The sequence below is a fragment of the Hemicordylus capensis genome, chromosome 1 (assembly GCF_027244095.1).
Source record: "Hemicordylus capensis ecotype Gifberg chromosome 1, rHemCap1.1.pri, whole genome shotgun sequence".
Lineage (NCBI taxonomy): Eukaryota > Metazoa > Chordata > Lepidosauria > Squamata > Cordylidae > Hemicordylus > Hemicordylus capensis.
The window spans coordinates 343,987,435-344,013,150 of record NC_069657.1 but is presented as its reverse complement, the minus strand read 5'-3'; the positions used below and the strand labels follow the sequence as shown (position 1 = coordinate 344,013,150).

At 41.7% G+C, this 25,716-nt stretch overlaps 1 long non-coding RNA gene across 1 annotated transcript in view; it reads left to right on the top strand.

Moving 5' to 3' along the window:
* Positions 1-7,301: 7,301 nt before the first annotated feature.
* Positions 7,302-25,716, top strand: part of LOC128343644 (uncharacterized) — a 37,240-nt gene continuing 18,825 nt past the window's right edge. The window contains exon 1 of the long non-coding RNA XR_008315632.1: positions 7,302-7,429. This is a non-coding gene — a long non-coding RNA (uncharacterized LOC128343644). The remainder of the gene's footprint in view (positions 7,430-25,716) is intronic.

Here is a 25,716-nt window from a genome sequence, read left to right as displayed (position 1 = left end):
TTTTTTCACCGTGGATCTACCTGAAATTCCTACATATTCATGGTAATCTTCTGTCAAACAATTCTAACATTACAATGCATAGAGAGGTTTCCTCCAATAAATATGGCAATGAAAAGCCTAACTATTCATCTTAGCATCTATGGGTAAAATCCAGTATCTTTTATCCCATCGTCAGTCTAGTTCTCTGAAAACATTATGCTAGTATGATCGGGGAGAGATGCCAGTGAGGTCTGTGAGTGCCTCCTGGTATATCAAGTGTCACTGCTGATTTCTTCAGATATTGCCAGGGTTTTGCTTAGCTTTCCCCTCCAGTATCAGCAGTTGATTGAATAAAAGCAGCTGCAGAGATCAGAGGACCATTCCTCAGGCTACTGAAGAAAATCAATAAAACAGTATTTCATACATTTCCAAGGCAGCACATTCTTTGTCTCACTACGTCTCAGTACAACCTGTTATCTTTTGCACAAGGCACAATCTAATATACTGTAGTTTGCAAAGAACTTCCAAATAGTGTTTCTCTTACCCTATTCTTTTTTTTCTCATGGTCCAATATGCCTTTATATTTTTTCTCATAAATCTAAGACAACTCTTTACTGTAACTTGACTCTTTTCCGTGCATGTGAATGTGTGTGTACCATAAAGGCTTTCAAAATCTTATTCCCCCCCCCCCATTTGCTCAATAACCCCAGTGAAGCATCTCTCCAGTAGCTGTTGCCAATCACTGCTGGCATTTGTGGGAGCTGAACAGACCTACCAACACAGTAACACAGGTCTGTTTTTTACATCCTCACAGCAGCACATGCAGGGTCTGCTCCTGTCCTCTTTCCCTGTGTAGTATGTCATCGTCTCATCATCATCATCAATAAATAATGGCCAGAACATCATCATCATCATCATCAATAAATAATGGCCAGGACACAAAGAACTGCAGAACTGTAAGATATTCCCCTTAGTGGATGGGGATGATCTGGGAAGAGCACCTCCATGCTTACATGCAGAGGGTTCCAAGCTCCCTCTCTGGCACAAGAGAGACTCCTGCCTATAATCTTGGAGAAGCTGCTGCCAGTCTTTGTAGACAATACGGAGCTAGATGGACCAATGGTCTGACTTGGTAGAAGGCAGTTTCCTATGTTCCTATATAAGATGTTGAGCTTGTGTTTCTTGAATAAGAATTCCAGTGTCATACAGCACTGGATTATTTTTCATACTGCAAAATCTGCTTATAATATGACATGAAGGTATGCTATTAAAAAAACAACTGGGGTGGACAAATCCTTTGTTGCATTTTAATAGTATTTTGGATAGAGAACAATAGTTGTGTTTAAATTCATTTGCTTCTTCATTATCTTGACATTTATATACAAAAAAAGATTTCCATGAATGGAAGACGTTGCATTTGTGCAAGGGAGGAAGGGCAATGTTTGTGGAATCCCCCTTCCCTCTGTAGTCCCCTGTCTCCCTCCCCATCCAGAAAATCTTCTTGAAAGAATCCTCAAGAGAAAAGTCTCCTCATTCTGCCTCCCTTGTACAAAGGCAACTTCTTCCATGTGCAGAAGACATTCTTAGAATCCAATCCAAAACTGCTGTTTGTATCAATATGCCCCCCACCCCGCTCCAAAAGCCATTTTGCTCTGATGGTCTTAGCAGCAGTATATGTTGGAAATATAAAGAGAAAATTCACACACAAAGAGAAAATGATGAAAGAGAACATGGAATCCTTCACATCCCCCTCAGCTGTTCTTGACTTCCTTGGAAGGCCAATCTCAAGCAGATCTAGAATTATTTCCCTCTATCATAAGATGCAAAAAAACCCCAATAGAATTTTATTGTAATTGATGATTATGTTGTCTTTCCTGAAAGGAGAGCTGGTGTGATTCACTTCCCAAACACTTGTTAAACCCTTTGCGACACTCTTTCAGAAGAAGCCAGCTGAGGCCATTTTAGCCATGATTAAGTAAGTCGTGTATCTTAATCCCTTTTGGTTTGTGTTTATTCATGCCTTGCTCCTTGGATTAACAGACTTAACCCATGCAAAGGGAGAGAAAATTTCTGGATGGACCGAAACAGCCTAGCTTTGTATCCTAGGATCAAGTTTGGATATGCCTTTGGGGAAATTTAAGAAAAGCTTGCCCACCTTCTGAGTGAAATGCATAATTACAGAAGGCAAAGAAATAAGAGTTGTTATAAAATGCTGCCTATTTGTAAAAGACAGAAGCCCTATTCACACATTATGTTCTATGTGTATACAATCAGTGTACATTGACCCCATACCACTAAAGACACAAGGCATTATTTCTTGGAAGTTAAGGGCCACAACTTTATTATCCCAATCCAATCAATATTTCAGCAGGAATGGGCTCTCCACCACCACTACCTCACACAGTGCAGACATTAATTGCTTCTGAGCCAGGATGTCATCCCTCTACCTAATTATTGTGAGAAATAACACCCCAGCTTGAAGGCAGAGGCGTATCTAGGGAAAATAGCGCCTAGGGCAAACACTGAAATTGCGCCCCCTGTCCAAACATCTCACACCCATCTTTCAGATAATTTTACCATAATATCAGCTGAAAAATACAAGTCAAGCTCGTTAATCTTTTAATATTTCAAAAACAATTTAGCAGTGGACTTAAGACAGAGCAAAAAATGCTGGAAAACTACAAATTTCAGTATGTGGGGGCTCATGAAATACCCAAATACTATGTGGATGTGTACTTGGAAAACTAAACAGAAGTGGAGAGGAGAGCTGGTCTTGTGGTAGCAAGCATGACTTGTCCCCATAGCTAAGCAGGGTCTGCCCTGGTTGCATATGAATGGGAGACTTGATGTGTGAGCACTGCAAGATATTCCCCTCAGGGGATGAAGCCACTCTGGGAAGAGCAGAAGGTTTCAAGTTTCATCCCTGGCTTCTCCAAGATAGGGCTGAGAAAGATTCCTGCCTGCAACCTTGGAGAAGCCACTGCCAGTCTGTGGAGACAATACTGAGCTATATAGACCAATGGTCTTACTCAGTATATGGCAGTTTCCTATGCTCCTATGCCTGTCTAATTCTCTACTATGCATTGTAGCATCACTATTACATAAGTTTTAAAAATAAATGGAGAATTTGGCTTTTCCCAGATACTCTGAAAATAATTAAAGGATATGCAGAGTAAACTGTGTCACTGCTTGGAATATATTCTAGTCTTTCAGAAATACAGTTAAAATGAGAGAAAGAGAGCAAGAAACTCCCGGTGGGCCTTAATATTAAGGGTTTCACACTGATTCAAAGACAAACTCACCATTAATAGCCATATTAGCAAGACATCACATTTAACTCACTTATCACAAAGCAAAGTAAGCAAAGTAAGAGCAAATGAATACAATCCTAGCTCTTAAGCATCAGCTCAGTATTCACAAGCCCCGATTCTCTGTACATAGTGCCAATCTGAATATGTGTACAGTGTCTTATATTATATTTTTATTATTATTATTTTTACCCGTAGCCCCTTTGGGGGGCTTCCTAAAGGCTGGGGGGGGGTTGCAAAGATTCCCCCTCACCCCACTGGCCTCTAGGGCCTTGCAGGGACCATTTGAGCATGTGCAGTGGCCGTTTTTAAAAATAATATATATTTTTTAAAGGCCACTGAAAACAAAATGGCCACCGCGCATGCTCAAATGGCCTCTGCAAAGCCTGGCATGACCTAGAGCCTCACAGAGGCCATTTGAGCATGCATGGTGGCCATTTTGTTTTTGGCAGCCTTTTTTTTTAAAAAAAATTAATTTTACAAAATGGCGCCCCCCTTCAAGTGGTGCCCGGGGCACGTGCCCTGCCTGCCCTACCCCTAGATACACCCCTGCTTGAAGGCATCTCACAACCCTGAGAGCCGAGCACTACTCTTCTTAGCTAAACCATATAGGATCAAGAAGCAACATCTCCACCAAGCCATTCAGCCTTTATGGTTGATGATGCCCTAATACCAAGAGAGGCCCCAACCCAGTTACCCAGGGTGATGAAGCCTCTAGGGAATGTCTGGAAATCCCCTTCACACAAATAACGACATACCTTACCAAATAAGCTGTACTTAACCACTTCAAACCTGTACTGTACTTGCTGCTGTGACCAAGGAGCCTAACTACAGACAACAGTATGATGGAGTCAAAAAGACCACCCACCATTAACCAATTGGACGAGGAGCCAAAACTCCCAAGGGACAACCAGCCCCTAAAAGGACAACCAGCCGAGAACCAATTGTGCACCAAGGAGGGGTGTCTCTTAAACACTGTGTGCGGGTTCTGTCAGGAGAGAGCTCCAATGGCTCTCTAGCTCCACCCACCTGATACCTGAACCAGTCCACAAACCCCACAAATCTCATGCTTTACCAAAGGCTGGATGAGGGGGAAATGCCACATCCAGCATGCTGAGTATGTATTAATACAGATCTATATTTGTGCCCCATTCACACATTATGTTCAACGCATGTACAGTAGTACAATTATTTTCTGGTACCCTGGTTCACTTCTAAAATAAACTCAAGTACAGACATTCACACAAACACATGTCTATGTGTATAGGCATCTGTATGCATATACACCGTAATGTCTGAACAGGGCTAGACAGTGTCTCCAAAGCTGGGAGACAAAAACTCTGAACTGTGGATAAACTCTCTCTTGAATGTGCCATGTAAAGTGATCTTGCAAGATGAACAAAGCAATACTTACCACTGTGATAAGTCTGCAGAACCTGTGACTTTCCAAAATAACTGCAGTCCATTGGTCACATATTATGAGCTTCTGCATAGAGAGACATGAAGTTTTGGGTGGTATATGAATATATTTAAATAAATAAATAAATATTTGACATGCCCTGATTTGCTGGCCCAGGGTGGGACACAAAAACATGGATTATCAAGCCCCTGACAGTCTACATTCAGTTTGCTAAGTCATAAGCGAGCCTGCGCTATGGTGAGCAAATCACAAAGGTTATCTGAACATAGGTGAAGGCCGGCTTCCTTTTTCTTCCCAGTTTCCTCTGTTTCTCCATACTGCCCACTGCCATATTCAACCTCTATCTGCTTTGCCTTCAACAGGGTTATGAAACTTTGTAATTCTATTCACTAGCCCATCAGGCTTCATGTTGAAAAGCTAGCAGCACATGACAGAAGGGCAAGACTGCAAAGCAAAGGTTAGGGAAGAGAATGCAAGCTATGCCTAACATTTGCCACCAAGTCCCTCTTTCCTTATTAAGTTGCTTCAAAGCCTGCTTTTATTCTCCAGATCATGCAGACTGATAATGGAGCTTTTATACAAAAATTTCTCACCTGATGAAGAAAGAGGATCTACTTACTTTGAGAGGCTCTATTGTTAGCAGACATACCTTGTCTCTCCGCCACTCCCTCCCCCTTGTATTTCCCCGTGTCCTTGACAGTCTTCAACCTTGAAAGGAGTGGAGGGTATTGCTGTAGCTTTGTCATGGAGCCGCATATGGTAGCACTGTGGCTCCAGGGTTGAGAGGAGGAAAGGAGACAAGGTCATAAACAAGAGCAAATGTGTTGAAATCCTGCCTCTGCTTCTCCATTCAAGTGATCTTGCCAATGATAGATCCATTCTGAACTACAGCCATGGAAGAGGAGGGAGAGAAGGAGAAAGAAGAGTGTGAATAAAGGAAACTTTTTAAAAAGTAACTGGTAGAGCATAATGAAGCCCTTATGGGGAGGGGGGCGGGATGCCATCAAATGCTGACAATATGAATGCTGGCTCACATACAGCACAAAGTTTAGCACGTGTTGCAACAGAATGTTGTGCATTTGTGAAAGAGTGGTCTTTGTACAAATGCAAAAAATGCACAAATGCAGTTGCATGCTGGACAGCTATTGGAAATAATGGCCATCCATCATGCCGTCATTAGGAGAGGAGAGCTGGTCTTGTGGTAGCAAGCATGACTTGTCCCCATAGCTAAGCAGGGTCTGCCCTGGTTGCATATGAATGGGAGACTTGATGTGTGAGCACTGTAAGATATTCCCCTCAGGGGATGAAGCCGCTCTGGGAAGAGCAGAAGGTTTCAAGTTCCCTCCCTGGCTTCTCCAAGATAGGGCTGAGAGATATTCCTGCCTGCAACCTTGGAGAAGCCTCTGCCAGTCTGTGTAGGCAATACTGAGCTAGATAGACCAATGGTCTGACTCAGTATATGGCAGTTTCCTATGTTTCCTAACTATAATTGCACAATTTTTGTGTTTGCACAAAGGGTGCTCTTCATCAAGGATTCAAGAACAGTTTGAAGCCACTGACTGACATCCAGGTTAGTGCCACACCAATATAAATACGTTACACCATTACAAGGATGTTGCACTAGCAAGTTCCACTAAATTGGAAGCTTGCAATCCAGACTAGTGTTGTGCTAGCACAACAGGGAGCATAACCTATGGTTTGCCTCCTCCTGTGAAACACCCACATCTTGTTCTGCTATCTTTGTTGCACAAACACAATGTCAGCACAAGAGATTACACAACTACTTTTAGCATCCCCATAACTTCAGGCAGCTCTGTAACCTTCTTGCCTGTGCTCAATTTTGTTTGTTGCACTAGTGCATCATTAGTCTAGATAAGCAGCCATTGTTATAAGAACCATTAATCCATTAAGAACCATGAAATGTGTCTCCCCACTTCAAGTAGTAATCATTACCCCAAAAAGTCAAACTGGATTGTTCTTAATCTCAGCAAAAGCCATCTGAGCCTGTTTCAGCTTCACTTACTGCTATTCAGGTATGGGTTCCCTGTGTTCACATATCTATGTCTGTGCTCCCTCATGCTATATAGAAGGAAGGCAGGGGTTTATCAGTGTTAAGTAAAAATAGATCTTTCTCTTCCTGTGCATAGTCATAGGAAGCTGCCATATACCGAGTCAGACCATTGGTCTATCTAGCTCAGTATTGTCTTCACAGACTGGCAGTGGCTTCTCCAAGGTTGCAGGCAGGAATCTCTCTCAGCCCTATCTTGGAGAAGCCAGGGAGGGAACATGAAACCTTCTCCTCTTCCCAGAGCGGCTCCATCCCCTGTGGGGAATTATCTTACAGTGCTCACACTTCTACTGTCCCTTTCATATGCAGTAAGGGCCCATCCCCCAGGGTCATGTCACATGACTCCCATTGCCCACCCACCCAGCCCCAAGGCCCCTCACTAAGCCAGTCCCCCTTGCCCTGTTAGTCCTCTCTCCGGCTTGCCCTCCTGGCCTGCAATGGAAGCAGCCTGCAAGCTGGTAGAGCTCCTTCCCTCTCCGACTCTCAGCTGATCGGCAGGTGGGCGGGGCTTCCAGAGAAGCCTCCATGCAGGCCTCCCTGAAGCCTGAACTCAGGTAGACTGGCAGGCAGCAAGCAAGAAAAGAAGGAGGCAGGCAGAGTTCTCTGCAGATCCTCTACCCAGGCCGGTCAGCCCAGCCTTTGCCAGTAATGGAGGTAGAATGTGGCTTTTTATGTAGAATGTCCTTTTTGTGGTTACCCTCCCCCATATATAGGAATCTGCTTGCTTGCTTGCTGTGGGGCTTTGATATGGGGTGGGGGGAGACTGAGAAGTGTCTGAATATTTAATTTGAAACAGATTGGAAAATTTGCTGGCCTTCTTAAAAACTATCTAAAAAGTTCTATAAGTGGCTTGTTTCATGGCAGAAAATTACAAAAACTTCTGGAACAAACAATATTATATTTATTTATTTATTCATTCATTCATTCATAAATGCACTTATGTTCAAATTGTTTTGCAACCCAGAAGGTCTGAGTAAGAACTGTGAAGCATGTGTTGTGCTTTTATTTTATTTTATTGTTCTTTAGGAATGCCAAGCTGGTAAGACATGTCCAAAACCCTCACTCACACTATTTACACTATATGTCATCAGTCAGTATGATTCTGTAATGATATGAAATGTTAAGGAGGCCCTGCACATGCTGATTTGCCCCCCAGCCCCGCACCCCACTTGGGATGACCCTACTTCTGAGCACCTGCAGAGAGTGGTTTTTGTCTCAGTACAGTGAGAGACCACAACCAGCCTTACTTCCACATTGAAGAGCAGGGAGAATGACTTTTAGGACAGACTAGGGCGTAACTTGAGGAGCTCCTTGAGCTCTGGCATGTCTCAACTATCTTAACATTTTACCAAGAAGAGGCAAATTCCTCATTCTCCCCTCACCTCTTTTTCTCCCAAGGAATAGTGCTAATTCTTGCTCTTTTCTCTATTTCACCTATCTTCCTTGCTTCAGTGCGACTTACTGGTCTCCTATAGGGAGCAAAATATGCTGGGAGCACAAATTAGTTTGGTTTGGTTTACATCCCTGAGCATGTGCAATTCTATATGCACTTACCAGGGAAAGATCTCAGACAGTTGAATGCAATGGAGTTTATTTTTAAGTAGACATGCTTTCCTTGCTAGTAAGTCCTTTAGGTTTCAATGAAATGTACTCCCAGCTAAATGTGGTTAGATTTGCTGCCTGAGGCTGCAGTTCTCCACACACTTACCTGGGACTTTTACACACAGCTGGCTTTACTGCAAGTTTACTGGGAGGCTGTACTGCAAAATTGAAGTTGTCCCAAAGAACCAACGCAAAATAGTGTTGTTTTTTACTTCGGATATAAATCAGGCTACACTCTAACGAGCAGTGAAAAACCTGAATTGCGTGTGAACTGCTCCCCAATAACTCGCAGGGACTTCAGGGTAAATCTGGCCAACATATGAATGCAGCATCTCCATTCCACAGGAATGCCCCGTGTGAAAAACCTGGAATAAAACTTTACTGAATTTGTTGAGAATTCTGAGAAAACATACATAGGTTCACACTGCATGCTTGAAAGTCTCCTTTGCTAATCTGCAACAAGGGGGCCATTTTAATAATTAGTGTTTCTAGAGTGTTCTAGGCATTAAAAGTAGCACAAATATATAGTATTCAATGCATATCACTATATATTGTGAAGTGTGTATTCAGTGAAATGTATTTCCAGGCAGCATACTTATTTTGAAATATCAAACTTAAATCCTTGGGGGCCTGGGGTGTGCAGAGGCCCTGGACTTTGAGGGGGAGGGCATTTAAAAACTTGTCTCTGGGCCCAATCCAACCTTGCTACGCCTCTGTATGCAACCAGGGCAGACCCTGCTTAGCTAAGGGAACAAGTCATGCTTGCTACCACAAGACCAGCTCTCCTCCCTAAGCCTGAAAAGTGAAGCCTTTTCCAAAGCTGTTTGTATTGAGCAGGAAGAACTCAGCTAGGAGTGGATAATGTTAAAAAGAGAAGTGGCTTCGTCAACACTTTCTTCATTTTACCTATACCCAGGAAACTTCTAAGAATAAGAGAAATAGGTGGAAATTCCAGAAAGGAATAAACAAATTGAGTATAGGCACAGTTAGAATTAAGATCCTTTCCACCACACACTGACCCAGGTTGGCAGGACTGGGCCTGAATCCAAGGTATCAGGCCCGCCACATGTTTCCTGATGGTTCATTTTGTTCGGGAACATATTTGGAATGTGACTGACAGAATCTTATGTTGCAACTTAAATGCTAGGTTATTGCTGGGCAAAATAAATTAAAATAATTACCATTTGAATTTGGCTCCATGTGCACCTGAACCCATACGGACAGAAAGGTGAGATGATTCCGCCTCTGCCTTCTATGTATAAAGAAGCAAGATTAATTTTCATACAGCCCAGCTCTCATGTGACCCCGCCTTCCTGTTCCAATCCTTGAGGGAAGCTCTGATCCAAATGCTGCCACCTACCAAGGCTCAGAGGTGACCACAAGGGATAGGGCCTTCTCTGTAGTGGCACTCAGAATTCAGAATTCCCTCCCCCAAACAGTTCATGCTCCTCCACCCTTTTGGCTCCCAGACAACTTCAGAAAAAGGACCTGTTTGACTATGCTTTTTGGGCAGGTTGAAGGAGGCATTTGTTTTTATTGTTTTCCAGTATTTGTGCTGGAATCATTATCCTTTGGGCGGCGGGGGTTGGGGGGTGTCATTTATTATTTTGAACTGATTTCATTAGCCACTTTGGGCCAGTTTGTGAAAAGTGCCATTCAAACTGCAGAAAATAAATAAATAAATAAATAAATAAATGTGTAGTTATATCATAGGTCATTTTAGTTAGTGGAGACCGCTGGAATATAATTATGCATCCTGTTCATTTCAACTGCTGAGCTAGTATTGATAAATTGTTGCCCAAAATGTTTATTCTAGAAAATAAGGGCACGATCCAGCTCCAGATAAGCGTTAATTGCAATGGCAAATTAAGATGTACTTAATTGTCTTCAATTAAAATAAACAGGGCTTCAAAGTGCTTAACCTTTTATCAGTTATACCCCCCAATAGTCATGTGCTACTGGGGAGGAGGGGAGTTGCTTTCTGATTCTTGCTCTTGTTATTATTATTATTTACTGTATACAATGAACAAGTGTGTGGCACTGCAAAATCATCTATGCTGAATCATGAAAAAGTCCTTTGGCTCAACAGTTGCCTGTTTACAGGAGGAAAGTTTACTTTCAGCACTTCCAACTTGGAGTGCTTTTTGGAAACATTTAGCTCATAAAAAGGCTTACAGTTCATGTGTTGCCCTTGTCGTGACCTGAACATTTTGTTAACAAAGCACTCTGTTAATGTTTTGACCAAAAGAACGAATGTGCTTCAGGTTGGTTGTTTTGCCAAAGTGGCGCTTGCTCCTAAAAAGGGAAAGTTTTTAATTCCATTTTCAGAAAGAGTGTCTCACTCCTAACTATATAAGGAAATGTCACCCATCCATCTTGGAAATTTTTTTGTGTGTATGTGTGTGGGGTGTGTGTGTGTAGTCGTGTGCATGTGGAGGTGGCATTCGAATGGCACGTATTTTTGCTTCCTGTGTAACAAATCTCACCATAGAATTGCACACTGCGGAAATCCTTCAGCCACATCACATTTCTTTCTATCAGCCTCGAGGAGATGTGAATATGAAATGACATTTATTACCAGCAGAGTAAAGATCTCTTTCCTTTAGTGAAGAGATAATAAAAATGTACAGCACCATGTCTCTGAGTTGTGAAAAGGGAGTGGGAAATAAAACTACATGTCTAATTAAAAAATGTGCCTAACTATTTTTTTTTAAAGTTAAATTGCAACATGACCTCAAAAAAGGAAATACTAACTCAAATCTAATGTATCTAAATATAATATAAATATTTCCTCCTCCAAAATGAAAAATGGTAATGTAACTGTCTTTCCTTTTATAATATTTTTTTCCTTAATAGTTTTTCCTGTATAGGAAAAGAGGTGGAAAACAAAATTATGAATTTCAAGGCAAAGCCTTGATTAGTGTTTTAAAGAGTTACAGTAACTACATAATGTTAGGACTGAATTACACACTGCATGGAATGAGAGGACAGAAAGAGCCAGTAGACATCTGGACAATACCACTTCAGACTGCTGGTCTATTTTTCAAGTCTCTCCTGTATAAAACAATTCCATGCATGATGTAGCAACTAAGACATTAGAGAGATAAGCTTAATGTAGCCCTCTCTCTCATCTGCTACTTAACTACATGTAGATAATTTTATGTGAGGGCATTCAAAAATATTGGTCTCCACCTGCCGTCCATAGTAGTATGGTCCATAAATCTACTATTTCAATTGGCACAACATCCAGGTCCGCTCTGAGCCTGGGTCATTGTCTTAATGGTCAGTTTACAAGATGATTAATATTTCTGAATTGCTCACCAACTTACGTGTCTACAGCCTTCAGTATAAAAATTGATGTTGACTCATTTGACATGACGGTTTGTCTCATATCAGACAAAGACAAAAACATTACAAATCTGAGGTCTAGAGATTGAGAAGTCTTTAGTTAATTTTTGTGTAGTAGTTTGAGAGGAGTTAGGCACATGTCACAGAGTTGCATACGTTTTTGTTTCTTGCAAATAACCAATCACTGTGCACAAACTCCATTTCAAAGATCTTCTAGATTATTTATTTATTTATTCATTCATTCATTCTAATTCTATACCACCTTTCCAAAAATGACTCAGGGTGGTTTACACAGTCAACCGCATGAGATCTGCTTCAAATGTATTATTTGTATCTCTGTATTGTTGGCGACTCCTGGATAATCAATACAGGGAATTCCCCAGACCAAAAACACCACCCCGATGAAAATGATAAATAACGGATGAAAAATGATAAATGACCCCAATGAAAATGATAAATAACGGATGTTTAAGGACTTAGGGCTGTATCCAGAGCAGCACAAGCTCAATGATTTTCACCGAAGCAGTCTTCCCTAACTTATTTTCCCTACTGCAGCTCTCTGAGTTCCCTGAAAAGCCATCCCTGAGGGCCGAGGGACGCTTCAGAATGATGTGGGATGCAGTAGGATGCAGGAATCTCCCGAAAGATGGTATCTTTGCCCAGGGATTCTTCTCTCCCACTGTGGCTCCCATGCCACAAGCCATTCACAAGGTCCTGACCCTCAGGAGCAGGGTTTTAGGTGTTTTTATTTTTTGGGGGGGGAGGCGATTTTCAGGAAAATGAAGTCGGAAGAAGCGGGGAGAAAATATAACTTCTACAAGTGCCATTGTGCACATGCTATTAAGGATACAGTCCATAAACATTAAAACAGTCAGCCATTTCACTCTCACAGGTGTTATATACACAAATAAATGTTCATATTTCTAGAATACTCCTTCTTCCTGATTTCTAAATTACTACTGAATACATTTTGGAAGCAAAGGTATGTTCTTGGTTTCCACTAAAAAATCTTTGTCTAATTTCTGGATTTTTCAGTATGTGAAAGGGAAGCTCCAAAATCCAGTGACACTAATGTCAATTCCATTGGTTATTATCATTGGAATTATTCCAGTGCTACGCTAATGCCAATTCACACAAACTGACATGCTGAGTGTATGACGGCTGAATTCATTCAGAATTTGGCCTGTGGGGAAGAGTCAAGTCATCTTTTCAGTTGCCAACAAATCACTGCACATTTACTTTTCACTGCTGAGCCTATTTACATATATTTGCAACAATACGGCCAATGATGGTAAAGGATGGGGCAAAGTAGAGTGGCTCACCAAAGTGAATGCGCTCAGTATCAGGGATTCCATCTCTCCCTGTGGCCATCTGGACCTAATTCCACCCCCTTCTAGAAGGTTCTGCAGGACAGCAAAGCTGAATCCACTCCATTATATAATACTTTTGTTTTCAAGAATCAAGAAATGCATTCAGTTATGGTGAAACATTTCTTTCAGTTTAACAATTTCACTCAGTTTGGACATACCAGGATATTTGAATTATTATTATCTATTTACACAGTCAGACAGGTGTTATTGACTGGTTTGTTTTATCCAGACATCAAGTCCTTCCCAAGGACCTGGGATGGCTGAATTTTATTGTCTATTAATTATTATTAATATTATTATTATTATTAAATTGATTCCTATACCGCCCTTCCAAAAATGGCTCAGGGAGTTTTACACAGAGAAATAACAAACAAATAAATAAATAAGATGGAACCCTGTCCCCTAAGGGCTCACAATCTAAAAAGAAACATAAGATATACACCAGCAACAGTCACTGGAGGTACTGTGCTGGGGGTGGATAGGGCCAGTTACTCTTCCCATCCTAAATAAAGAGAATCACCACATTTAAAGGTGCCTCTTTGCCAGGTTAGCAGGGGTTAGTGGGCAAATCCCTGTATTTTTTTTTTTTTAAATAATCTTCAGACAGGTGACTCCTCCAAGCCCTAAGGTAGCTGATTCCACCATTTTCCTGTGATTTTTGAAGGGTGGCTAAAGTAAATCTAATTTATTTTCCCAGTCCAAAATATGGATTTTTGCCCATTTATGAGTCATTGACATTTTATAGGAACATTCTCCAGTCTTAGCGGAAGCATCCATCTTAATATGTCACCCTACTAGATGATCTGCTTCAGTATTTTCTCATTTTAATACAAAAATAAATATATATATTTTAAATAAATTGTCTAAAGGTGATTTAAACGGGGGAAACCTAAATAATGTACTGGTTTAATGACAAAGTATATTCAGTTAATTCTTCAGAAAATTGTTGGCTGACCTCCAAACTACATTACTGAAATGAATGAGACTACTCATGAGTAATTTAGTCCAAATTTAAGCTGTTGATATTGGATCTTAGGTCAGTTTTGGTTTATGAATTAACTCATCTGATCTCTTATGCAGATCTTATGATTATATATAAAAGTATAATCATATTAAAAAAGGAACTGAAGGAAAGAGCCCCTGAAGGGGAAAAAAGCTTTCTGAAATCTTTCCATTAATCTATAGTTTTTAGATAGTTAAGTATAAATCATTTAAATACAAGTTTTAATATGTCCATCACTAATATGTTTCAGACCTTGAAACAAAAATTTACACTCAACCCTATAAAAAAATTTCTTGCTGTCAAAACACATCAGGGCAGCTTATTATTTTAGACAATTTATTAAAGTGGAAAGTGATGTTTTTGTGTCACTTACCAACTGTCTTACTAAGAGGAAGCCAGTTCAGTCTTAATGCATATACTACTAGCCACATTCTTTACTCTATTTGCCATATCTTATACTTCTAAATTAGTAACAACATTAGCCTATATAACTAATAAAGTGTAGAATATTTATTTTGTTTATATATAAAGATAACATTTGCTTCATTCCCAGATTCCAGAGTTGGATGCTTCTGGATATCCAATTCTAGAATCAGGGAATGAAGCAAATGTTATCTTATTCTTTATACTCAGTTGTTCAACCAGGCTTTTAATTAGATACTGTTTTAATAGTTTGTTATAATAGTTTTAACATTTTTAAATGGAATTTAATATACAAAAGACATATTAACACATTAATAAATGCCTTATATAACTTTTGGAGTCCATCTCAGTCATGGCTTTTATTTCAATTAATCCTAAATAATGTTTGACACATTTCTTCTGCATTTGTTAAAGCGATTAATAACCCCTTATCTGTATCTGGTAACTATGAGATTTTAATTTCTGAAGAAAGCTAGATACATTCAGGTCATTAGGATTACTGTTTGATATACATTCTTATAAAAACTCACAAATTATTCTGAGTTCATCATTAGTCTACCTATGTAAGCTATTTGACATAACTGAAAGTATTAAGCAGTATTAATCAGCCACCTGCCTGCTTGGGTAGTATTTAGTATCAAATGCTTCTAAAAAATATCATCTACAGATGATCCATCTATATATTTATTTATCTTAGACGTACCCATCACTAATCCCATGTGTGGCTGCTCTCGTGAGAGTTCGTGAGCAGAAGCACCATGGTGATTGGTCAGTGGGGTTTCCATATGCAGATAGGGAGGAGGAGCCTGTGATGGTTAAGGTCAGTTGGAATGCAACTGTTACTGGTCGGAAGATGTTCTTGATTGTAGAAGAGAAGAATCTATCTATCTATCTATCTATCTATCTATCTATCTATCTATCTAGAGAGAGAGAGAGAGAGAGAGAGATGGATAGCGGGCAGGGGTCTGCGAAGAGAGGGGTCATGAGGGAGGAAAGAGCCCCCTTCAGGAGAAGGAGGCTACCATTGTGTGAATTAGATGAGGAAACAAGATGAACAAGATCTGTTAACTCAGGAAAGGAGGGAGAGAAAGAGAGAGAAGAAGGGAGGGGAAGAAAGACAGAAGGGAAGAGCAAGTGGAGGAGAGAGAGGAAAAAAGAAGGGAAGGGAAGAGAGAAAGAATGAAGGGCAAGGGATGGGCCTGAGCCTGTCAGCAGCCTGAGGGGAATAAGTGGCCATCGCAGCACCTATTGGCAGCAAGGAAGTGCCCAGTCAAGCAGTGCTGCTGTTTGGGGTTACCAAGGCCATTAGCAGACTGGGAGAGGCAGGCAAGGGATGGGCCCGAGCCTGTCAGTGGCCTGAGGGGATTGAGTGGCCATGGCAGCAGTGAGGAAGGACCTGGTAAACCGCTGCTGCTGATCCTGTGGGGAGGAGCAGGCCTTGGGTAAGGGTGGGGAGATCTCTGGGGATAGGGGGCTGCAGCTTGAATGATAGGCGCCAGCAACTCTGCAGCTGTGACCAAGAGGGGTGAGGGGATGGAGTAAAGGGATGGAAGAGTGACCAAGTGGGGTGAGGGGGATGGAAGCAACCAGACTGAGGAGGAGCAGGAGTATGGCTCAGGTGAGGGGGAAGAGATCTCTGTGAGGCGGACTGGCAGGGGGTGAAGGGAGCAATCAAGTACTAGCACGCAGATGCTCTGTGCAGGTTAAGCTAGTATCTATATAATTCTCTTAAATGTACCCATTGCTAATCCCATGTGTGGCAGCTCTTGTGACAGTTCGCAAGCAAGCTGCCGGGGGAAAGCAAATGGTGTGTCCATTAGGAACAGCACTGCTGGATCAAGCCCAAGGACCTATCTATTCCAAAATCCTGTTTCACACAGTAGTCCACCATATGCCTTTGAGAAACACACAGGGAAAAGGTGAGGGCATGTCCTCTCTTCTGCTATTGCTCCCCTACAACTGTTATTTAGAGGCATCTTGCCTCTGTGGCTGGAGGTGGCCTATAGTCAGACTAGTAGCCATTCTATTGATAGACCTGTACTCCATGAATTTTTATAAGCCATTTTAAAGCCATCCAAGCTAGTGGCCATACCCACATCCTGTGGCAGAGAATTCCATAGATTAATTATCTTCTGTGTGAAAAGGTATTTCCTTTTGTCGTTCCTAAATCTCCTGGCTTTCCGTTTCACGGGATGACCCCTGGTTCAAGTGTTGTGAGAGAGGGAGAAAAAATTTCTCTCTCTCTCTCTCTCTACTCCATGGACAATTTTTACACCTCTATCATGTCTCCCCATAGTCTCCTCTTTTCCAAACTAAAAAGCTTCAGATGCTGTAGCCATGCCTCATAAGGAAGGTGCTCCAGGCCCCTGATCACCTTGGTTTATTATTTATTTATTTAACATAAGTGTATACTGCCCAAAACGTAAGTCTCTGGGGAGTTTACAAAAGAACAATACAAATTACAACAACTGCAAATGTTAAAACATCACAATAAATTAAAATTTAAAACAATGTTAAAACTATTAAATCAGACTATTAAGCCTCAGAATTGATAATGAAGACATTGAAGTGGTGGATAACTTCTGCCTCTTAGGATCAACCATGAACAGTAAAAGATTCATCAGTCAAGAAATATGCCACAGACTAGTACTTCGTAGGGTTCCAATGAAAGCCTTGGAAAGGATAATTAGATGCTATGACATGTCTATACCTACAAAGATTAGAATCGTTCAGACAATGGTTTTTCCTGTGACACTCTATGGGTGCGAAAGCTGGACTTTGAAGAAGCAAGATAGAAAAAGCATTAATGCTTTTGAACTTTGGTGCTGGAGATGACTTTTGAGGATACCATGGACAGCCAGGAAAACAAACAAATGGATCATAGAACAAATCAATCCAGAATTTTCATTCAAGGCACAAATGACCAGGCTCAAACTAGCATACTTCGGTCACATTATGCAAAGACCCAGCTCCCTTGAGAAGTCCATAATGCTGGGGAAAGTTGAAGGAAAGAGAAGAAGAGGACCACCAGCAGCAAGGTGGATTGACTCGATTACAACAGCAATGCATGCACCACTAAGAGACCTTAAAGGCCAAGTTGAAAGATCATCCTGGAGAGAATCTATCGATGTGGTTGCTAAGAGTCAACACCAATTTGATGGCACTTAATCAATCAATCAATCAATCAATCAATAAAAAAACAAAAAAACACCAGTATCTAATTAAAAGCCTGGGTAAACAAATGAGTCTTGACTGCCTTTCAAAAAGTTGTCAGAGATGGGGAGGCCCTCTTCTGGACCTTTTCCAGTTCTACAATGTCCTTCCTAAGATACGGTGACCAGAACTGTACACAGTACTCCAGATGTGGTCTCACCATCAGTTTGTATAAGAGCATTAAAATATTCATGTTTTTATTTTCAATCCCCTTCATAATGATCCCTAACATAGAATTTGTCCTTTTCACAGCTGCTGTGCACTGGGTTGACACTTTCAATGAGCTGTCCACCATGACCCCAAGATCTCTCTCCTGGTCAGTCACTGTCAGCTCAGATCCCATCAGCATATACAGGTTAAACTCGAAAAATTAGAATATCGTGCAAAAGTTCATTAATTTCAGTAATGCAAATTAAAAGGTGAAACTGATATATGAGATAGACGCATTACATGCAAAGCAAGATAAGTCAAGCCTTAATTTGTTATAATTGTGATGATCATGGCGTACAGCTCATGAGAACCCCAAATCCACAATCCTAGAAAATTAGAATATTACATGAAACCAATAAAACAAGTTGTAAATAGAACAATATCGGACCTCTGAAAAGTATAAGCATGCATATGTATTCAGTACTTGGTTTGGGCCCCTTTTGCAGCAATTACTGCCTCAGTGCGGCGTGGCATGGATGCTATCAGCCTGTGGCACTGCTGAGGTGTTATGGAAGACCAGGATGCTTCAATAGCGGCCTTCAGCTCTTCTGCATTGTTTGGTCTCATGTCTCTCATCCTTCTCTTGGCAATGCCCCATAGATTCTCTATGGGGTTCAGGTCAGGCGAGTTTGCTGGCCAATCAAGCACAGTAATCCCATGGTCATTGAACCAGGTTTTGATACTTTTGGCAGTGTGGGCAGGTGCCAAGTCCTGCTGGAAAAAGTCAGCATCCCCATACAGCTCGTCTGCGGAAGGAAGCATGAAGTGCTCCAAAATCTCCTGATAGACGGCTGCGTTGACCCTGGACTTAATGAAGCACAGTGGACCAACACCAGCAGATGACATGGCTCCCCAAATCAACACAGACTGTGGAAACTTCACACTGGACTTCAGGCATCTTGCATTGTGTGCCTCTCCATTCTTCCTCCAGACTCTGGGTCCTTGGTTTCCAAATGAGATGCAAAAGTTGCTCTCATCAGAAAAGAGGACTTTGGACCACTGAGCAACAGACCAGTTCTTTTTTTCTTGAGCCCAGGTAAGACGCTTCTGACGTTGTTTGTTGTTCAGGAGCAGCTTGACAAGAGGAATACGACATTTTAAGCCCATGTCCAGGATCCGTCTGTGTGTGGCTCTTGATGCACTAAATCCAGCCTCAGTCCACTACTTGTGAAAGTCCCCAACACTTTTGAATGGCCTTTTCCTGACAATCCTCTCCAGGCTGCGGTCATCCCTGCTGCTTGTGCACCTTTTTTCCCCACACTTTTCCCTTCCACATAACTTTCTATTAATGTGCTTTGATACAGCACTTTGGGAACATCCAACTTCTTTTGCAATTACCTTTTGAGGCTTTCCCTACTTATGGAGGGTGTCAGTGATGGTTTTCTGCACAACTGTCAAGTCAGCAGTCTTTCCCATGATTGTGATTCCTAATGAACCAGACTGAGAGACCATTTAAAGGCTCAGGAACCCTTTGCAGGTGTTATGGATTGATTAGCTGATTGGAGTGGGACACCTGGAGCCTAGACTGTTGAACCTTTTCACAATATACTAATTTTTTGGGATTGTGGATTTGGGGTTCTCATGAGCTGTACGCCATGATCATCACAATTATAACAAATTAAGGCTTGACTTATCTCGCTTTGCATGTAATGCGTCTATCTCATATATCAGTTTCACCTTTTAATTTGCATTACTGAAATTAATGAACTTTTGCACGATATTCTAATTTTTCGAGTTTCACCTGTATGTGAAGTTGGGAGGTTTTTTGCCCCAATATGCATCAATTTACACTTGCTTCCATTGAACTGCATTTGCCACCTTGTCTCCCAATGCCCCAGTTTGGAGAGATCTTTTTGCAGCTCCTCACAATCTGCTGTGGATTTCACTATCCTAAATAGTTTAGTGTCATCTGCAAATTTGGCTGCTTACCCCAACTTCTAGATCACTTATGAACAAGTTAAAGAGCACTGGTCCCAGTACAGATCCCTGGGGACCCTACTTCTTACTTCCCTCCATTGTGAAAACTATCCATTTATTCCCACCCTCTGTTTCCTGTCTTTCAACCAGTTACCAATCCACACATGAACCCATCCACTTATCCCATGACTACTATGTTTACCCAAGAACCTTACTGGGAAACCTTGTCAAAAGCTTTTTGGAAGTCCAAGTATACTATGTCAACCAGCCTACCTTAATGCAAATGGCTTTTGACATTATCAAAGAACTCAAAAGATTAGTGAAACAAGACGCCCTTGCAGAAGCCATGTTGGTTCTCCTTCAGCAAGGCCTACTCTTCTATATGTTTAACAATTTTGTCCTTAAGTATGCTTTCCATTAAATAACCCGGCACAGATGTTAAGCTAACCGGCTTGTAGTTTCCTGGATCCCTCCTGGATCCCATTTTGAAAATTGGAGTTACATTAACTACCTTCCAGTATTTTGGTACAGAGCCTGATTGTAGGGACATATTATATATTTTTGCTAAGAGATCAGCAGTTTCACATTTGAGCTCCTTCAGAACTCTTGCGTGGATGACATCAGGTGCTGGATATTTAATTTTTAGTTTTTCAAGAAGATCCTCTGTCATCACCTCAAATTGGCCCAGTTCTTCATCCTCCAAGCCTGAGAAGCTCAGTTCCAGAGTGGGTATATGGTCAGTATCCTCTGCCATGAAGACAGAAGCAAAGAAGTCATTCAGCTTCTCTGCATATTTATCTTCCTCAATAATTCCTTTCATGCCCTCATCATCTAAGGGTCCAACCATCTCCCTGTCAAGTTTTCTGCTTCTGATCTGTTTTAAGAAGTTTTTGTTATTCCCCTTGACACTTCTAGCTATGTGCTATTCAAACTCTCTTTTTGCACCCCTTATTGTCTCCTTTTCTTTTGCCAGAATTTATGTTCCTTTCAGTTCTCTTCACTTGGGCAGGAATTTCATTTTCTGAAGTCTTTATCCCTTTTATAGCTTCCCTGACTCAACGAGTTAGCCATGTTGGCGGCCTCCTGAACTTGATGGTACCTTTCCTCCTTCTTGGTATACATTCCAACTGAGCTTCTTTTATTGTGTTTTTGAATAAGTTCAATGTTTTCTGGAGTGATTTGACCCTCCTGACTTTCCCTTTCAGCATCCTTTTTACAAGTCCCCTACTTTTTTAGAAGTTTATTCTGAAGTCCATCCCATCTGTGTTGGACTTCCTTGGCAGTGCTCAATGAGCATATAAGCTGAATTGGATCACACCCGTCGTATGGCCACCATTGAGCAGGGGAGGACAAGTGTCTCTCAGCTGCCTTACCCCAAACACTTCCAGGGGCCACCAGAGGCTTACTCCCACTTTACCCTCACCTTCCAGGGCCACAAGGGCTTTTCCCTCCCTGCTCCAGGTGTACTGTACTTGGTGCCTCATTTGCATGCCATTGGAGATTGTTCCTAAACAATGCACAAACGAGATGCCAAATGCAGAAAGCAAACGAGCATCTTACCCATCTTGCTGTGGATGGCCATACCCCTCATGTATGACATGGGGAAGAGAGCTGGTCTTGTGGTAGCAAGCATGACTTGTCCCCTTAAGGTAAGCAGGGTCCACCCTGCTTGCATATGAAAGGGAAACTAGAAGTGTGAGCATTGTAAGATATTCCCCTTAGGGGATGGAGCCACTCTGGGAAGAGCATCTAGGCTCCAAGTTCCATCCCTGGCATCTCCAAGATAGGACTGAGAGAGATTCCTGCCTACAACCTTGGAGAAACCACTGCCAGTCTGTGTAGACAATACTGAGCGAGATGGACCAATGGTCTGACTCAGTATATGGCAGCTTCCTATGTCCCTATGACATCATACAAAGGGGGTGTGGATGGTGCACGCTCACACATGCACACATTAGCAGAGGGGCAGGGGGGCACTGGTTGAGCTTGTCTTATGGCTGCCAGCAAGCTCCCTACAGCCCTGGATCACACTATGGTGACTGTTCCCCAATGGTTCTACAACTCTTAAATCTCACACCTGGTCCTCGGCACCACTCAGGATTAAGACCAAGGTCACCGTCATTCTGGTTTATTCCATGACCAACAGTTCTAAGGCACAATCATTTAGCATGTCTAGAAATTTGGCCTCTCTGTCAATACCTGCATGTCAGTTTCCCCAATCTATGTAATTGAAATAACCCATTATTACAGATCTGTCTCTCTATTCTGGGCATTAGAGACATCATGTCACCTCTTCAGTAATGGGTGTGTGTGTGTGTGTGTGGTCATAATATCTTGTCTTGACATTAAATAATTTTTATACATTTTGCAAATTGGGCATCTATATCCAACCTCAAAAAGGTCTTGGTAAGGAACACACTGAAACTTTAGACTTAATAACTCAATCTACTTATTGAACTATATTATAAATGCTTCTCTGAGGGAGGGCAAGGAGGAATCATTAGACTGCTTCTAAAGAAGCCTGCCTTGGATCCCTCAGAGTTAAGCAACTACAGGCCTGTCTCCAACTTTCCATGACTGGGCAAGTTGATTGGGAAGGTGGTAGCCTCCCAGTTCCAGGCGGTCTTGGAGGAAACTGATTATCTAGACCCATTTCAAACTGGCTTCCAGGCGGGCTATGGGGTGGAGACTGCCTTGGTCGGCCTGATGGATGATCTCCAATTGGGAATTGACAGAGTGAGTGTGACTCTGTTGGTCCTTTTGGATCTCTCGGCAGCTTTTGATACTATTGACTATAGTATCCTTCTGGAGCGTCTGAGGGGGTTGGGGGTGGGAGGCACTGCTTTGCAGTGGTTCCGCTCCTACTTCACAGGCAGATTCCAGATGGTATTTTTTGGAGATGGTTGTTCTTCAAAATTTCAAAATTCAAAACTTTCCTAAGGTGTCCCTCAGGGCTCCATATTGTATCTGATGTTGTTTAGCATCTACATGAAACCCCTGGGAGAGATCATCAGGAGATTTGGTGCAGGGTGTTATTAATATGCTGATGACACCCAAATCTATTTCTCCATGTCATCATCATTAGGAGAAGGCATAACCTCCCTAAATGCCTGCCTGGAGGCAGTAACGGGCTAGATGAGGGATAACAAACTGAGGCTGAACCCAGATAAGACAGAGGTACTTATTATGTGCGGTCAAAACTCTGGAGACAGTTTTGATCTGCCAGTTCTGGATGAGGTCACGCTCCCCCAGAAGGAACAGGTATGCCATCTGGGGGTGCTTCTGGATCCGAACCTCTCCCTGGTTACCCAGGTTGAGGCGGTGGCCAGAGGTACTTTTTATCAGCTTAGGTTGATACGCCAGCTGCATCCATTTCTTAAGATAAATGACCTCAAAACAGTGGTGCATACGCTGGTAACCTTTAGGCTGGATTACTGCAATGCACTCTATGTGGGGCTGCCTTTGTACATAGTCCAGAAACTGCAGTTGATCCAGAATATGGTGGCCAGGTTGGTCTTTGGGTCATGTAGGAGAGACCATATTACTCCTGTGTTGAAAGAACTACACTGGCTACCGATACATTTCCAGGCAAAATACAAGGTGTTGATTATTACCTATAAAGCCCTAAACAGCTTAGGCCCTGGGTATTTAAGAGAACCTCTTCTTCACCATGAACCCCACCTCCTATTAAGATCATCTGGAGGTTTTCCACACATGGCTCTATGCCTCGGGGTATCTGAAGAGCGAATCTGCTTCACAGCAGATTGGAGGCATTTTAATTCGAGGGATTAGATGGACTATTTGAATAGCCATCAGCACCTCCTTTGCATATCCATTGGCACCTCCATCAACACCTTCGGAGAAAGCAGAGGCCCCAGAGTTTTTTTTCAAAAGTTGCTGGAAATAGAGGATTTTTTTACCCCAGACATAACTTGGGCTAAGCCAGAATTTGCAGCCATTTGGGGAGAATCAAAGCCCTGTCTGTCCTGATCCCTGATAGTCCGCAGGGAGCTTGGATTAAATCCAGCGAATATGTGGACTGCCACACTCCAATCAGGTTTGGATCCGGTGTGGGGGAGCCCTGTCTGCAAAACCTCTAGCATCTGGAGAAGTTTGACTGCGGTTGCAGCCAAGTTGTTTGGCGGCTACTCAGGAATGGGCCTTCTCTGTTGCTGTCCCTGGATGATGGAATGCGCTCCTTGTTGAAATAAGAGCCTCCCCATCTCTGGCAACTTTTAAAAAGGCACTGAAGACACATTTATTCACCCAGACTTTTAATTAGATTCATGGCTTTAATTTTTAATGTTGGTTTTAAATTATTTTAACGTTAATGAATTTAATGTTTAAATGTTTTTAATTGTTTAATTAATATAATGTTTTAAATTATTTTAATTGTAAGCTGTCCATAGATGCAAGTTTGGGGCAGTATAAAAATATGTTAGTTAGTTAGTTAGTTAGTTAATTAGTTAATTAGTTAATTAGTTAAATAAATAAAACTATTACAGTTCAGAACTATAGCATTCAGAGCAGTCTCTTTAAAATCTGTACCATTCCTGCTTTCCAATTGCACTACAGAAAACAGAGACAGACTTGAACATGATGAACACATGTGAGGTACTAGTGAGACATTATTTGTAGCTTTATGTATATTTCCATAAACAGCATTGTGGTAAACCGATGCCAACTTCCTGGAAGCATTTCAAAACTGCATGTAAATGTTCATCATGTTCAAGTCTGTCTCTACCATGCACTAGCACATTCTCTGCATGCTATCGTATATAGCAACCCAAGCACAATTTTTCTTTTGGAAGTGGTTAAGCTAATGAAATCCCAAATTCAAGTCAAATGAAACAGTACCTTTTCTCTTTCACACACCATTCCACTTGAGAGGAGGAAAATAGTTCTACATCTGTCACCATGTAGTAAGAACAGAGACACCCACCATAATCTTAAATATGAACACGATACTAACTGCCAACATGGAAGTCCCTCCTTTTATTAGGCTCTTCCTTCACCAGGCTAGTAACTATGAAGAACAGGAACTCTATGATAAACCCATAATAACCTTTTATTTCCTACTTCCTTGTGGCCTTCCCCTGAAGTGTAGTATGGGCAAAGGTCTGGTTGCCACCATTTTATAGCTATACAGGCACAGCGGAGGGGCAGGGAGTGGTTTGGGAGAGTAGAGCTGAACAAGCAAATCCCTGTCTGCCCCTGCCCTCAATTTTCTCCCCAGTTAATCTTGAACACCCTAGTTCAAGATTCCTCAACATTCTGTAGTTCACAGGGCCATGCTTGTTTGTTTGTTGTTTCCAGAAAGCTTTAATTTACAAATGTATGCATTTCTGCATACCTAGGAAGTCCCTCAAGTATGTAGAAACCACTACCTTATTTTTGGCTGGCTTCATTGCATTTCCAAATGGATGGGCACTCAACCACTTGAATTTACTATTAGTATGGATGATGAACTAGCCCTGTCTCATAACTGATTGTGTTAAAATGCATTGTATCTGAAGTGGTGCAGAAGTTCTGTGATCTTTGATCTGTGATGGGTCATTCACATCACGGGCCTTCAAGTGATGAACCTGCAGATGTGAAGCTGTATGTGTGCCACCAAACTCTACATGAGTCCACTCAAAACATTCAAAACATGTCACTTTGGATGTGTGAACTGGTCCTTGGGGTCACATTTCACCACTTTTGACATAATGAGCATCCACAGCATACTAAGAACTTGGTGCACATTGACTTTTAGCACGGCTGCACATGTGCTTGGAAAACTGGTTTCAAAGCACTGTGTTAAAAGTCAAATGATGCATAGTTTTACACACCATATCATCTTTCACACAGCCACC